The sequence below is a fragment of the Mesoplodon mirus genome (assembly GCF_964341445.2).
Source record: "Mesoplodon mirus genome assembly, chromosome: 1".
NCBI lineage: Eukaryota > Metazoa > Chordata > Mammalia > Artiodactyla > Ziphiidae > Mesoplodon > Mesoplodon mirus.
Genome location: NC_138976.1, coordinates 8,207,838 through 8,221,520, shown reverse-complemented (window position 1 = coordinate 8,221,520; position 13,683 = coordinate 8,207,838). Strand labels below are relative to the sequence as shown.

Here is a 13,683-nt window from a genome sequence, read left to right as displayed (position 1 = left end):
TGGTGACCAGGATGCCGCTGTGAAGGGAAATCCAACTTCTGCAGGACCCCAGGAAATGCGGACTGGGCAGGGCTCCAGCGGTCCCGCTCCTCTCCCAGACCTCTCATCTCTGTCACTGGTGCCACTGCCCAGTCGGTCCACCAGAGCTCACCCTCAGGACCCCTCTTTCTCTCATTTCAATCCACCTGTGGCTCCCCCAGGCTGATCCTCCCTCCCCATCACCCCCGTCTTTGACCCAGCCTCCCAAATAGTTTCTCTGCTGTCTGGACCACTATGGTAGTCTCTACACAGGAGCTAGAGTGATCTTTTATTATTACTATTTATGTATTTATTTAAGTAAAAGTTATATACAGTAAATTGCACAATCTTAAATGTATAGCTTGATACTTTTTATATATGTAGTCACCCACATGACACCCACTCAAATCAAGATACAGAACATTTCCAGACCAAGAAACCCACCTAGTTCCCCCTCCCCCCAAAGGTAAGCATTATTCTAATCTCTGTCACCAAAGATCCTTGTGGCCTGTTGTTAAGCTGCAAAGAAATGGAGTTGTCATATAATGTGCACTCTTGCTTCCCGCCTATCACACTCAGCACACACCCCAAGGTGTTGTGTGTATCTACATGTTTCCTTTCTGTGGTGGGCAGTATACCATCGTGTTTATGAACAATTTTTGAAAACTTTTATTTGGAAATAATTTCAAGTGTACAGAAAGTTTGTAAGAATAAAAATAGTACAGGGCTTCCCTGGTGGCGCAGCGGTTGAGAGTCCGCCTGCTGATGCAGGGGACACGGGTTCGTGCCCCGGTCCGGGAAGATCCCACATGCCGCAGAGCAGCTGGGTCCGTGAGCCATGGCCGCTGAGCCTGCGCGTTTGAAGCCTGTGCTTCGCAACGGGAGAAGCCACAACAGTGAGAGGCCCACGTACCGCAAAAAAAAAAAAAATACAAAGAGGACACCCGTATATCCTTTACACAGATTAAACAGTATTTCATATCATAGGAATCTATCTATATACACATACATAATAAGAATACATAGATATATACACATAGTATGGGATTTTAGACACACACACGCACATACACATATATGTGTATACATGTAAAACATTTACACATGTATATGTATGTGTGTATATAATTTCTTCTGAATCATTTGAGTGTAGATTTTATATATCATGGTTCTTTACCCTTAAACATTTCAGTGTGTATTTCCAAAGCAGAGGGATAGTCCCTTACAGTTAGTTAGACAGTCCCTACAGTTCAGTTTGTTTGTTTGTTTGTTTGTTTTTGCAGTACGTGGGTCTCTCATTGCTGTGGCCTCTCCCGTTGCGGAGCACAGGCTCCGAACGCGCAGGCTCAGCGGCCATGGCTCACGGGCCCAGCCGCTCCGCAGCATGTGGGATCCTCTCGGACCGGGGCACGAACCCGTGTCCCCTGCATCGGCAGGTGGACTCTCAACCACGGCGCCACCAGGGAAGCCCTACAGTTCAGTTTTCAACTTAGATAGAATTCATATTGATTCAATACTTTCCTTTAACCTACCATTCACACTCATTTTATTAATAAATAGCACCTTGCACAGTATTGGTCCCTCTCCAGCACAGAATCTGGTCCTAGACCAGGTACTGCATGTAGCTGCCGCATCTCTGCAGACTCTTTCAATCTGCAACATATCCTAACCCTTCCTTGTTCTTACGTCTAGAGCAGTCTTTCTCAGTTAGGAGTGATTTTTGCCCTCCAGGGGACGTTTGACTTCTTCTGGAGACACTTTGGGTTGTCACAGCTGGGACTGTGCTACTGGCATCTAGTAATAGAGGCCAGGGATGCTGATGAAATCCTGCAATCCACAAGACAGCCCCCTACAACAAAGGGATTACTGGGCCCAAAATGTCAGTAGTGCCAAGGTTGAGAAACCATAGATGAGACTGATCTTTTATTTATTTTTTTAAAAAATAAATTTATCTATTTATTTATATTTTTGGCTGCGTTGTGTCTTCCTTGCTGCCTGTGGGCTTTCTCTAGTTGTGGCGAGTGGGGGCTACTCTTCCTTGTGGTGCGAGTTCTCATTGCGGTGGCTCCTCTTGTTGCAGAGCACAGTGTCTCGGTGCGTGGGCTTCAGTAGTTGTGGCTCACAGGCTCTAGAGCGCAGGCTCAGTAGTTGTGGCGTACGGGCTTAGTTGCTTCGCGGCATGTGGGATCTTCCCGGACCAGGGCTCGAATTCCTGTCCCCTGCATTGGCAGGCGGATTCTTAACCACTGTGCCACCAGGGAAGTCCCAGATTGATCTTTTAAAAACGTGAAGTACATCCCGTCACCTTCCTGCTTAAATCCCTCTGATGGCTTTCCATTGCTCTCTGAACAAAATTCAGGCTCCTTAGCCTGGCCTACTATGCCCTATGTGACTATCACCTCTCTCTCTCTTCCTTGTTCACTGCTTTCTAGCCACACCAATCTGTCTGTTCCATAAATGTGTCCAGCTCACTCCTACCCCAGGGCCTTTGCACTCCCTGTTCCTTCCATCTGGAACACTCTTTTCCCAATATCCACCTGGTAGACTCCTTAGCATTCAGGTCTCATCTCAAATGGCCTTTCTTTGGAGAGGCTTCCTGACCACCCAGATTCTCTCTTCTCTCTCCCACTACCCTGCCTTACTTTTTTTTCATAACACTTCTTAGTATCTGAAATTATCTTGTTTGTTTAATTATATGTTTGTTACTTGTCCTCTTCCCAGAGTGAATGCTGCAAGGGGAAGGGGATTTTTTAAAATATTTATTAATTTATTTATCTATTTGCCTGCGCTGGGTCTTAGTTGCCTCATGCGGGATCTTCACTGGGGCGTGAAGTATCTTTAGTTGCGGCTTGCAGGATCTAGTTCCCCGACCAGGGATCGAACCCAGGATCCCTGCACTGGGAGTGGAGTCTTAACTGCTGGACCACCAGGGAAATCCGGGGAGGGGATTTTCAATAATTTTCTTCACTGCCATATTTTGGCACCTAAAACAGGTCCTGCCACATAGTCAGAATGCAAAAATATTTGTTGAATAAACAAATATGGCCCAATGATTACAAGAATGGGCAGTGAGTCAGGCAGACCTCAGATTGAATCACTGCCCTGCCACTTACCAGCTGTGGGACTTTGAGTAAATGACTTTACCTCTCTGAGCCTCAGTTTCCTCATTTGGACATGAAGGTAAAAGTGGCGCCTCTATCACAGGGGTGTCTATTGATCCAATAAACCAATATTGCTGGGCACATAGCACTTGATAACTTGTTATCTGTGGTTCAGACATAGATGAGGCAGCAGGTATGGATGGGAACTGGCACAGAACCGTCCAGATTCTTTTCCTCCCATGAGCCCTGATGCAATCCTTCTTCTCTTGGCCATTTAAAGCTCTTGTAACACTTTATTGTATTTTCTGGATGCCTCCTTACCTGACAACTGCCTAAGAGCAAAGACACGCCCTGTCAACTTAGCACCTGGTATAAAGGAACTAAGGAGGAAGGAAGGGAGAGAGGGAGGGAGGGAGGGAGGAAGGAAGGAAGAGGAAAGGAAGGAGGGAGGAAGGAAGAGGGAGGGAGAGAGGAAGGAAAGAAGGGAGAGAGGGAGGGAGGGTGTTCTTATCTGTGGTCTTACAGAAGAGGTGAGGTCCCCTGGTGAGATGCCAGTGCTGGGTTGGGGGGTTGGAAATGATGATGAGGTTGAAGATTCCCAGTTTTAGGAGTATAAGGTGATGGGAACAGGAGGCAAATGAGGTACTAGTCTAGGGTGCACAGTGTAGGAGGTGGGTGCCAAAACCTCAGTAATCAAGACAAATAATAGTTCAATGCAATATATATATATATATATATATATATATATTTTTTTTTTTTTTTTTTTTTTTTTTTTTGCGGTACGCGGGCCTCTCACTGCTGTGGCCTCTCCCGTCGTGGAGCACAGGCTCCGGACGCGCAGGCTCAGCGGCCGTGGCTCACGGGCCCAGCCGCTCCGCGGCATGTGGGATCCTCCCGGACCGGGGCACGAACCCACGTCCCCCACATCAGCAGGCGGACCCCCAACCACTGCGCCACCAGGGAAGCCCAATGCAATATATTTTAAAAATCAAAATTAGGGCCAAAAATTCCATAATGAGCAAAATATCAAAATTTTAAACAAAACCAGGATTCGTAACAGTGCCATGCTGAGCCATGTTGGAGCCTGGGGCAAAAGGAAAAATACAGATGCCATCACCCTCGTCCTGGCCCTCAGGGCCCTGCTATTCTTGCTGGCTACCTGCAGGTGGTGAGGTCAGCCTGGTTTTAGAAATAGTCTCTGCTAGTCCTTTGCTTTTTGGATCTGTGGAATTAAAGTAGATGCTGACCTGGTGGGATGAGCAATCTATGATCTTGCATAAGTCTCTTCTCCTCTCTGGGCCTCAGTTTTCCTGTCTGTAAAGGGCTAGGAAATCAAATTTCATTTCTAAGCTCAAGTGTCTCAGCCCTGAGTTCTCATTTGCCCTCATCAGGCCACACCATTTGGAATGTAACTGTTTTCACTTTAGCACCCAATTTCAGCCTCTACATCCTCTGATTGGTTGAACACTCAGTTACAAGAAACCTGTGAGTTTCTGAAGGGCAGAAGCTCTATTGTACAAACCATTATAGCGTTCTTAATGTGTATAGCATGGCATAGGCACTCACTCAATGCGTAAATAATATTTTTTCTGGTTAAAAATTATCCATGTTTTTTCTCCTTTAATGTGTTTATGTAATGAATTAAGTTGACTGTATTCCTAGTGACAAAATCTCTTATTTTGGGGGGTTCGGGGGAGACCCAAAAGTGAAAATGGTCTATAGTTTTCCTTTTTTTAAAAAAAATTATGATTTAGTACTAAGGATATGCCAGTAAAATGGATTGGGAGTTTTCTACATTTTCCTATGATAAAACTCAGCTGTGAAACCATCTGGGCCTGGTGCCTTTTTCTACTTCCAATTTTTTATTTAAAATTTCAAATCTACAAAAAAACCTTCAGCACTCTACCTAGATTCACCAATTGTTAATATTTTATCACATTTTCTCCCCCTCTCTCTCTCTCTCTCTCTCTCTCTCTCTCTCTCTCTCACACACACACACACACACACGTGCTCTACTTGGTAATGTGTCATCTTAACTTAGCTGGAACCAAGTTTCCTAGAATTCTCTCCCCTGAGTGGTTCCAAGTTAGGTTGGCAATAACGTTAATTCGCTCAAGATTTGGAGGGGGCAGGCATTTTTTTATGCTTGGCACTTTGATGAAAGGCCTCAGGCTCTGCTGTAGCTGGCATGTGGTTGTCACTGACCTGCTAACTTGCCTTGTTGGTTTGGGGGCAGCACCCGGACCCGTAGCCTCCCTGGTTCCTGCTAGGTCACCTCCTTTTGTTTCTCTGAGTCCCAGGCCAAGTATGTGTACAGCTCTGTGGTAAGGACACCAGTTCTCCTGCAGGTCACCTGCGTCATTGAAGTTGGAGAGGGTGGGAGACAGATGTGAGCTCCAGTTTGTTCTTGTTCTCCCCAACTTCACGTCCATCTCTCCTTTCCAACTACTGGCAGGTATAGAGGGCTTGCACAGTCTGTTCCACCAGCATCCACAATTGCATGAGATCTAGTCCCTATTACCAACCCCTTATTCTATATCATTCATAGTGGCCCTGATTCTCTGGATCAAACACACACACACACACACACACATACTTAAACATTTTTTGTTCCTATTTGAAAGGTGAAATGCAAACATTAAACACTTCACTCCTAACTACATTTTTTAAAAAAGTATCTCCTAAGATTTAGGACATTTACCTACATAAACAAAATTCCATTATCCTAACCAAGAAAATTCCATTTTCCCACCCAATAGGAACTAGATAAAATAATATTATCTAGTACACTTCCTATATTCAGATTTCTGAAACTGTCCAAATAGTGTTTTTTTGTTGTTGTTGTTATTTTTTTTTTGCAGTACGCGGGCCGCTCACTGCTGTGGCCTCTCCCGTTGCGGAGCACAGGCTCTGGACGTGCAGGCTCAGCGGCCACGGCTCACGGGCCCAGCCTCTCCGTGGCATGTGGGATCTTCCCGGACCGGGGCACCAACCCGTGTCCCCTGCCTCGGCAAGCGGACTCTCAACCACTGCGCCACCTGGGAAGCCCCAAATAGTGTTCTTTTTTTTTTTTTTTTTTTTTTTTTTTTTTTTGCGGTATGCGGGCCTCTCACTGTTGTGGCCTCCCCCGTTGTGGAGCACAGGCTCCGGACGCGCAGGCCCAGCGGCCATGGCTCACGGGCCCAGCCGCTCCGCGGCATATGGGATCCTCCCAGACCGGGGCACGAACCCGTATCCCCCGCATCGGCAGGCGGACTCTCAACCACTGCGCCACCAGGGAGGCCCCAAATAGTGTTCTTTTAACTGGCTTTTTTTTAACTCCAGGATCTAATCAAAGACCCCTCGGTGCATTTGGTTGTCATATCTCTTTTATCTTTTAGCCTAGAACAGTTTTGCCTTTTATTTTTCCCTTTCATGACTTTGATTTTTTTTTTTAAGAGTCCAGATCAATTTTCTTGCAGAATGTCCCACCATCTCGATTTGTCTGTCTGTTTCTTCATGACTGGATTTAGGTGGAACATTTGGGGCTCCAACACTACGTAGCTGACACTGTCTATTTCCCATTGCATCTTCTTAGGAGGCACTAATGTTAGGTTGTCCTCTACTGACCTGGAGTCTTTTGCAATTGTCAATGGAAATAATCAATAATCAATAATAAAGAAAAGAGTTTGAGTCGAGCCAAGCTGAGGACAAATAACCCAGGAGGAGCCTCTCAGTAGCTCTGAGGACTGCTCCATCGATGCATGGTTTTCAGCACAGTCTCCTGCCTCAGCAGAAAAAAAGAACATACATCAAATTGACAGGACATTCCTTCAAGTTTTCAAAAGAGAAAGATTTAGTATGTATACCGTGCGACAGTAGGACCCGGATGTCTGGGAAGGGACTTTATCTTCAAGGGAATGTTAACATGCATGCCATAGGAAGGGAGTTACTTATCCTTATCTTTGAAAGGGACATTCTTTGCCTTAATTGTTGAAGTAGATGTGCTGTTTGCGTTTGACAGGCCATGAGTCAAGCTGTTTTAGTTCACACGAAGTTCAGGGTGAACCATGTATAAGCCAAAATGACTTCCCTATACCTCAATAGGTGAAACATTTCCCCATCATTTCCCATTTTGATCACAAATCTTTTGATAGAAAGCATTAATGATTAAAATATTTGTCCCTTGATTCCAGGTGACTTGCTGCCTGCTCTGGATCCCTCATGTCCCTCAGTGCAAGGCCTCTTTTTTTTTATGTATAGAGATTTGCCTAGTTATCTACACTGTGGTGGTTAATGAGATATAGTGAGAAGGCAGAGAGAGATATGCTGATTGGGAGACACAAGTTATACGTATTATCAATTATATCAAATTGTCACATAAGCATTTTACCTGTGCTATTAGCAGTAGACTTAAAGCAAGCAGATACATGTCATGAGTAGTTTGATAGCCAGAAAAAGATTAATAATACAGATTATGACAATGACAATTGTCTGGAAAGCAGAGTGAAAAAAACCAGCCTATTTCTGAGGGAAGCCAGCTAAAAATAGTACAAAAACTAAAATTAAGAACTCTGGGCACGGGCTTCCTAAGTGGTGCAGTGGTCGGGAGTCTGCCTGCCAGTGCAGGAGATACGGGTTCAAGCCCTGGTCTGGGGGGATCCCACATGCCGCAGAGCAGCTAGGCCCGTGCACCGCTACTACTGAAGCCCGCGTGCCTAGAGCCCGTGCTCCGCAGCAAGAGAAGCCACTGCAATGAGAAGCCCCTGCTTGCCGCAACTAGAGAAAACCCACACGCAGCGACGAAGACCCAATGCAGCCAAAACTAAATTAAAATAAATTTTTTTAAAAAAAAGGAACTCTGGGCACAAAGTTAGAGGGCCCTTTAAGGATTTTTGCAAGGTTACAGTTTACTAATTTCAAGCTCTCCTTGAGAGAGGTATTGATCCAAGTACACCAAGCAGTATTAACAACAGCACAGACACCTCCTTGGGCAGCAAGGAGATAATCTAAAGCAATACATTTGTCAAGTACCACGTAAGCAAGAGTCTAGAGATCTTTGTTGGTCCCTAATAGCTCTTGCAGAGGCTCTGGCAATTCTACTGATGGTTTGGGTAAGATTTCTCATCATCACTTCTAGGTCAGTGGTACCAGCTCCTAGCCAAGAGCCCCAAACCCTGAGGCGGTGGTTATATTGGTTTCTGAATCCTGCACGGAGGTCACATCCCTGAGAATGGCCACAGCTGTTACCTTTTTATTCAGAGGAATCCTCATCAGGGTAGTCTTCAACTAATGAGTGGGTTTTATGGATTGTTTGGTTTTTGTTTTTTGCTGTGATCATCAGGGCTAGAGTTTGAGCCAGTGAGCAATTTCAAGACAGTAAATAGAGTAGTCAAATATCTCAGCAGGCAGGTTCCTCCCATTCTCCAACTGTCTAAACATTCATGTGCCCAGGGCCAGTTATCACACCCACAAACAAATATAAATCCTTTAAGGTACATAGTACTCCAGGTGTTGAGTCTTTTTTGGAAGGTATGTAACCCAAATTTTCTAACCATGGGTTAGTATATGGGAGTTTCCAATCAGTCAAATTGACCTTACAAGTAGGAAGAGGAGTGAGCCCTCCGTTAATCCAAGTATGTCAAGTTCTAATCCCATTGCATAGAGAATTATATTTGCTATCAGCCTTATTATAACAGGTTGTCAGTAAGTATAGTGTAAAGGATGGGAAAGAGAAATAACTGGCACTGACCTTGCAAATTGTAATGTTTTGTGAAGACATTTTGACTAATATCATGGCCATAAGCATCAGATTGGTTACATGTGGGCCCCCAGTGTCCTCTGGGATTGTTTCTAGTGGGGTCAGGAAGAAGCAAGGGACAGGAGAAGACTGGGTAAAGATATGAACTTGGTACGTGATCTGAGAGTTCTTTTCTGTGAGTCACAGGAAAGTTAAGCATAGTGGTAAAATTGGTTATGGGCACAACTATGGGGTCATTATATTTTACAAAGGACCCAGTAGGGGAATGGTGACATATCCAGCATCTGGAAAAATTTCCAGAGGAGGCAAGAGAGTGTGACATTTGTACAATAACATTGCCTTTCCAAGGATGACAGTGAATTATACAGATGTAAGAAAACAGAGAAATTAGGAGAAGCTTTTTTTTTTCATTCGTGAGATATTTATTAAAATAACACATTTAGGGCTTCCCTGGTGGCACAGTGGTTGAGAGTCCGCCTGCCGATGCAGGGGACACGGGTTCGTGCCCCGGTCCGGGAAGATCCCACATGCCACGGAGTGGCTGGGCCCGTGAGCCATGGCCGCTGAGCCTGCGCGTCCAGAGCCTGTGCTCCTCAACGGGAGAGGCCACAACAGTGGGAGGCCCGTGTACCGCAAAAAAAAAAAAAAAAAAAAAAAAAAAAAAACACATTTAGGGAAAAAAATCAATACAACTGTATACATCATTACTGAAAACTGTATACCATCATACAAAAAAGGATTTCATTTTGGGAAATTGATTCCTAATTTATGGCAATTTTACTTTCAGAAATAAAACCACAAAACAACACAATCTGGGAACAGATGTATATGTATGACTGATTCACTTTGTTATAAAGCAGAAACTAATAAAAAAATAAAAAAATAAAATCCAAAAAACAAACAAACAAAAAAACCCCAAAAAAACCACAACACAATCTAATTCAATCTTAAAGGCTGGCATGCTGAGCAAGGAATGTTCTTATTCTTTGTAGGAGATCCTTCTTTACACTGTCAGGTACCAGGGCTCTGCCTTTTGGTGTGATTTCAGCCACCAAGTCATCAACAGTAACATGTTCTAGTACTTTTTCTTTAATTACCTCTTTACAGTGTGCCTTCAACTGATCCTTCCAGCCACATTCAATTAATTTAGCTCTCAGTAACTCTTTGAGGAGTTCTCTTTCTCCAGTTTCTATCAACTTTTATTTAATTGCTGCTCTCACCTGCACATCTTTGTTCATCTTGCTAACCACCATCACTGCGGGCAAGGGCCGTCCCTTCCCAGAGATGAAATGACCCTTGCAGCGATTACTGTTACCTACAACATTCTTTGGCTGCCCGGACCTAGACCCCAGGAGAAGCTTTAAGATTAAAGAAAACATGGTGGGGAGGGCTTCCCTGGTGGCGCAGTGGTTGAGTCCGCCTGCCGATGCAGGGGACACAGGTTCGTGCCCCGGTCTGGGAGGATCCCACATGCCGCAGAGCGGCTGGGCCCGTAAGCCATGGCCGCTGGGCCTGAGCGTCCGGGGCCTGTGCTCCACAACGGGGAGAGGCTACAGCAGTGAGAGGCCCGTGTACCACAAAAAAAAAAAAAAAGAAAACACGGGGGAAAGGGGAAAAGCCTTGTTGACTGTGACTGTAATGAGGTCAAGAGTATAGGTAATGTACACATAAACAAAAAAAATTTTTTTAAGTCCAAAAGTATTGACAAGGTTGGGGGTTACAGGCCTGGTCCAGACTCTTGGGTTAGCTGTCTGCTACCGCTGTCATTTTCTTCTCATCTTTGCTTGGTGGTGCTTGTCCATTGAAGCTGGGTGTCAGAAACAGGGGTTGAAGTCCATTCAGGTGGAGGGAGCTTTTTTATTTTTATTTTTTTAATAAATTTATTTATTTATTTCATTTTTGGCTGCGTTGGGTCTTCACTGCTGTGTGTGGGCTTTCTCTAGTTGTGGCGAGCCAGGGCTAATCTTCGTTGAGGTGCGCAGGCTTCTCATTGCGGTGGCTTCTCTTGTTGTGGAGCACGGGCTCTAGGCACATGGGCTTCAGTAGTTGTGGCCCACGGGCTTAGTTGCTCTGCAGCATGTGGGATCTTCCTGGACCAAGGATCGAACCTGTGTCCCTTGCATTGGCAGGTGATTCTTTTTTTTTTTTTACATCTTTATTGGAGTACAATTGCTTTACAATGGTGTGTTAGTTTCTGCTTTATAACAAAGTGAATCAGTTATACATACACATATGTTCCCATATCTCTTCCCTCTTGCGTCTCCCTCCCTCCCACCCTCCCTATCTCACCCCTCTAGGTGGTCACAAACCACCGAGCTGATCTCCCTGTGCCATGCGGCTGCTTCCCACTAGCTTTTTTTTTTTTTTTTTTTTATGGTACGCGGGCCTCTCACTCCTGTGGCCTCTCCCGTTGTGGAGCACAGGCTCCGGACACGCAGGCTCAGCGGCCATGGCTCACAGGCCCAGCCGCTCCGCGGCATGTAGGATCTTCCCAGACCGGGGCACGAACCCGTGTCCCCTGCACCGGCAGACGGACTCTCAACCACTGCGCCACCAGGGAAGCCCTAGCTATCTATTTTACGTTTGGTAGTGTATATATGTCCATGCCACTCTCTCAGTTTGTCACAGCTTACCCTTCCCCCTCCCCATATCCTCAAGTCCATTCTCTAGTAGGTCTGTGTCTTTATTCCCGTCTTACCCCTAGGTTCTTCATAACATTTTTTTCCTTAGATTCCATATATATGTGTTAGCATACGGTATTTGTCTTTCTCTTTCTGACTTACTTCACTCTGTATGACAGACTCTAGGTCCAGCCACCTCACTACAAATAACTCAATTTTTTTTCTTTTTATGGCCGAGTAATATTCCATTGTATATATGTGCCACATCTTTTTTATCCATTCATCTGATGATGGACACTTAGGTTGCTTCCATCTCCTGGCTATTGTAAATAGAGCTGCAATGAACGTTTTGGTACATGACTCTTTTTGAATTATGGTTTTCTCAGGGTATATGGGCAGGTGATTCTTAACCACTAGAGAGGGGACTTTTTAAAATGAGAGATGTGAATCCACGAGTCTATGCCTTTTAGTTTGGCAGCGCATAGATTAGTTAATAATACCAGATAAGGTCCTTTCCAACATGGCTGCAAAGAATCTTTTATTTGATGTCTTTTCCAATAGACAAAATCTCCAGGTTATAACCCATGATCCTTAAGGTCTTAGACTCCTGAGAACTCACTGTGAAAGAAATTACCTACCAACTTTTCATTTCCTTTAAGTGCCTTAATAAGACCCTGACAACAATGTAATATATCTCCGTTGAGTAAGGTTGGTTCATATATTCTCTCATGCAGTCACATAAGCCATCCTGCTATTATTTCAAAAGGAGATAGCTGATGTTTACCAAGAGGTGAAGATCTAAGGTTGAGAAGCACTAGCAGAAGAGCTTTTGGCCATGAGAGATTAAATGCTTCTCAAAGTTTTGCCAGTTGAGTTTTGATAGCGCTGTTATTTCTTCCTGCCAGTCCTGAAGATTGGGGACGATAAGTGCAGTAAAAATGCTGCATTATTGGCCAAATGTTACAAATAGATTTAATTATTTGTCTGGTAAAGTGAGTTCCCCGGTCACTATGTAACTTGGAAGGAATTTCCCAAACAGGAATTACCCTTTCCAACAACAATTTACCCACTGTTAAAGCCATTGCTCTCCTGCAGGGAAAAGCTTCAACCTAGTGTAAAAACATGCAGATCATTATGAAGATATATTTATATCCTTGAGATGGTGACATTTGGACAAAGTCCAATTGTCATACCTCAAAGGGTTCCTTAAGAAGGGGCAAGTGGCCTTGTGACCCATGAAGTGGTTTTTCAGAATTGTATTTAGGGCACGTAGTAGAGTGAGTATATACTTTATGAGCCACCATGGGAGAAAATTTCCAAAAATATTGTTCTCTCCATAAGACCATCTTCTCAGGTACCCAATGAGTTAAATAATGTACATTCTGGAGTAATGGCAATTGTGCTCCAACAGGCACTATAGTTTTTTTTGTGTGACAGGGTCAAAAATTCCCCTTTTGTTGCCATATCTGTTTCTCTTCTCTAGTGGCAATTTCTTGAGCCTGTAGAAGGAAATCTTTTACTGGGTTAGCAGGGTTAACAGAGAGCAGTGGACATCTTGAGGCTGAACAGGATGAGTTTTTACTCCTTTTTTTTTTTTTTTTTTGCGGTACTCGGGCCTCTCACCGTTGTGGCCTCTCCCGCTGCGGAGCACAGGCTCCTGATGCACAGGCCCAGCGGCCCATGGCTCACGGGCCCAGCCGCTCCGCGGCATGTAGGATCTTCCCAGAGTGGGGCACGAACCCGTGTCCCCTGCATCGGCAGGCAGACTCTCAACCACTTCGCCACCAGGGAAGCCCCAGGATGAGTTTTTAAAGCTGTCTGTTGGCTGCAGCATCAACAAGCTGATTCCCTTTAGCTTCCATAGTGTCAGATTTTGAATGCCCTGGTGTTTTATTTAATTTTCTTTCTTTTTTTTTTTTTTTGTGGTACGCAGGCTTCTCACTGTTGTGGCCTCTCCCGTTGCGGAGCACAGGCTCCGGACGTGCAGGCTCAGCGGCCATGGCTCACGGGCCCAGCCGCTCCACCGCACATGGGATCTTCCCGGACCGGGGCACGAACCCGTGTCCCCTGCATCGGCAGGCGGACTCTCAACCACTGCGCCACCAGGGAAGCCCTGCCCTGGTGTTTTAAATAATTGCCAACTATACTGGTAGTTGTATAGCATTTAATAACTCTGCAACCTCTTTTCCATTTTTTGTAGGCT

General features: G+C 44.9%; 1 pseudogene across 1 annotated transcript; it reads right to left on the bottom strand.

The window, feature by feature from the left end:
• Positions 1–9,341: 9,341 nt before the first annotated feature.
• Positions 9,342–10,969, bottom strand: LOC309801395 (transcription and mRNA export factor ENY2-like; annotated as a pseudogene). Its single transcript has one exon. The product of its transcript is annotated as a transcription and mRNA export factor ENY2-like (transcript).
• Positions 10,970–13,683: the final 2,714 nt, after the last annotated feature.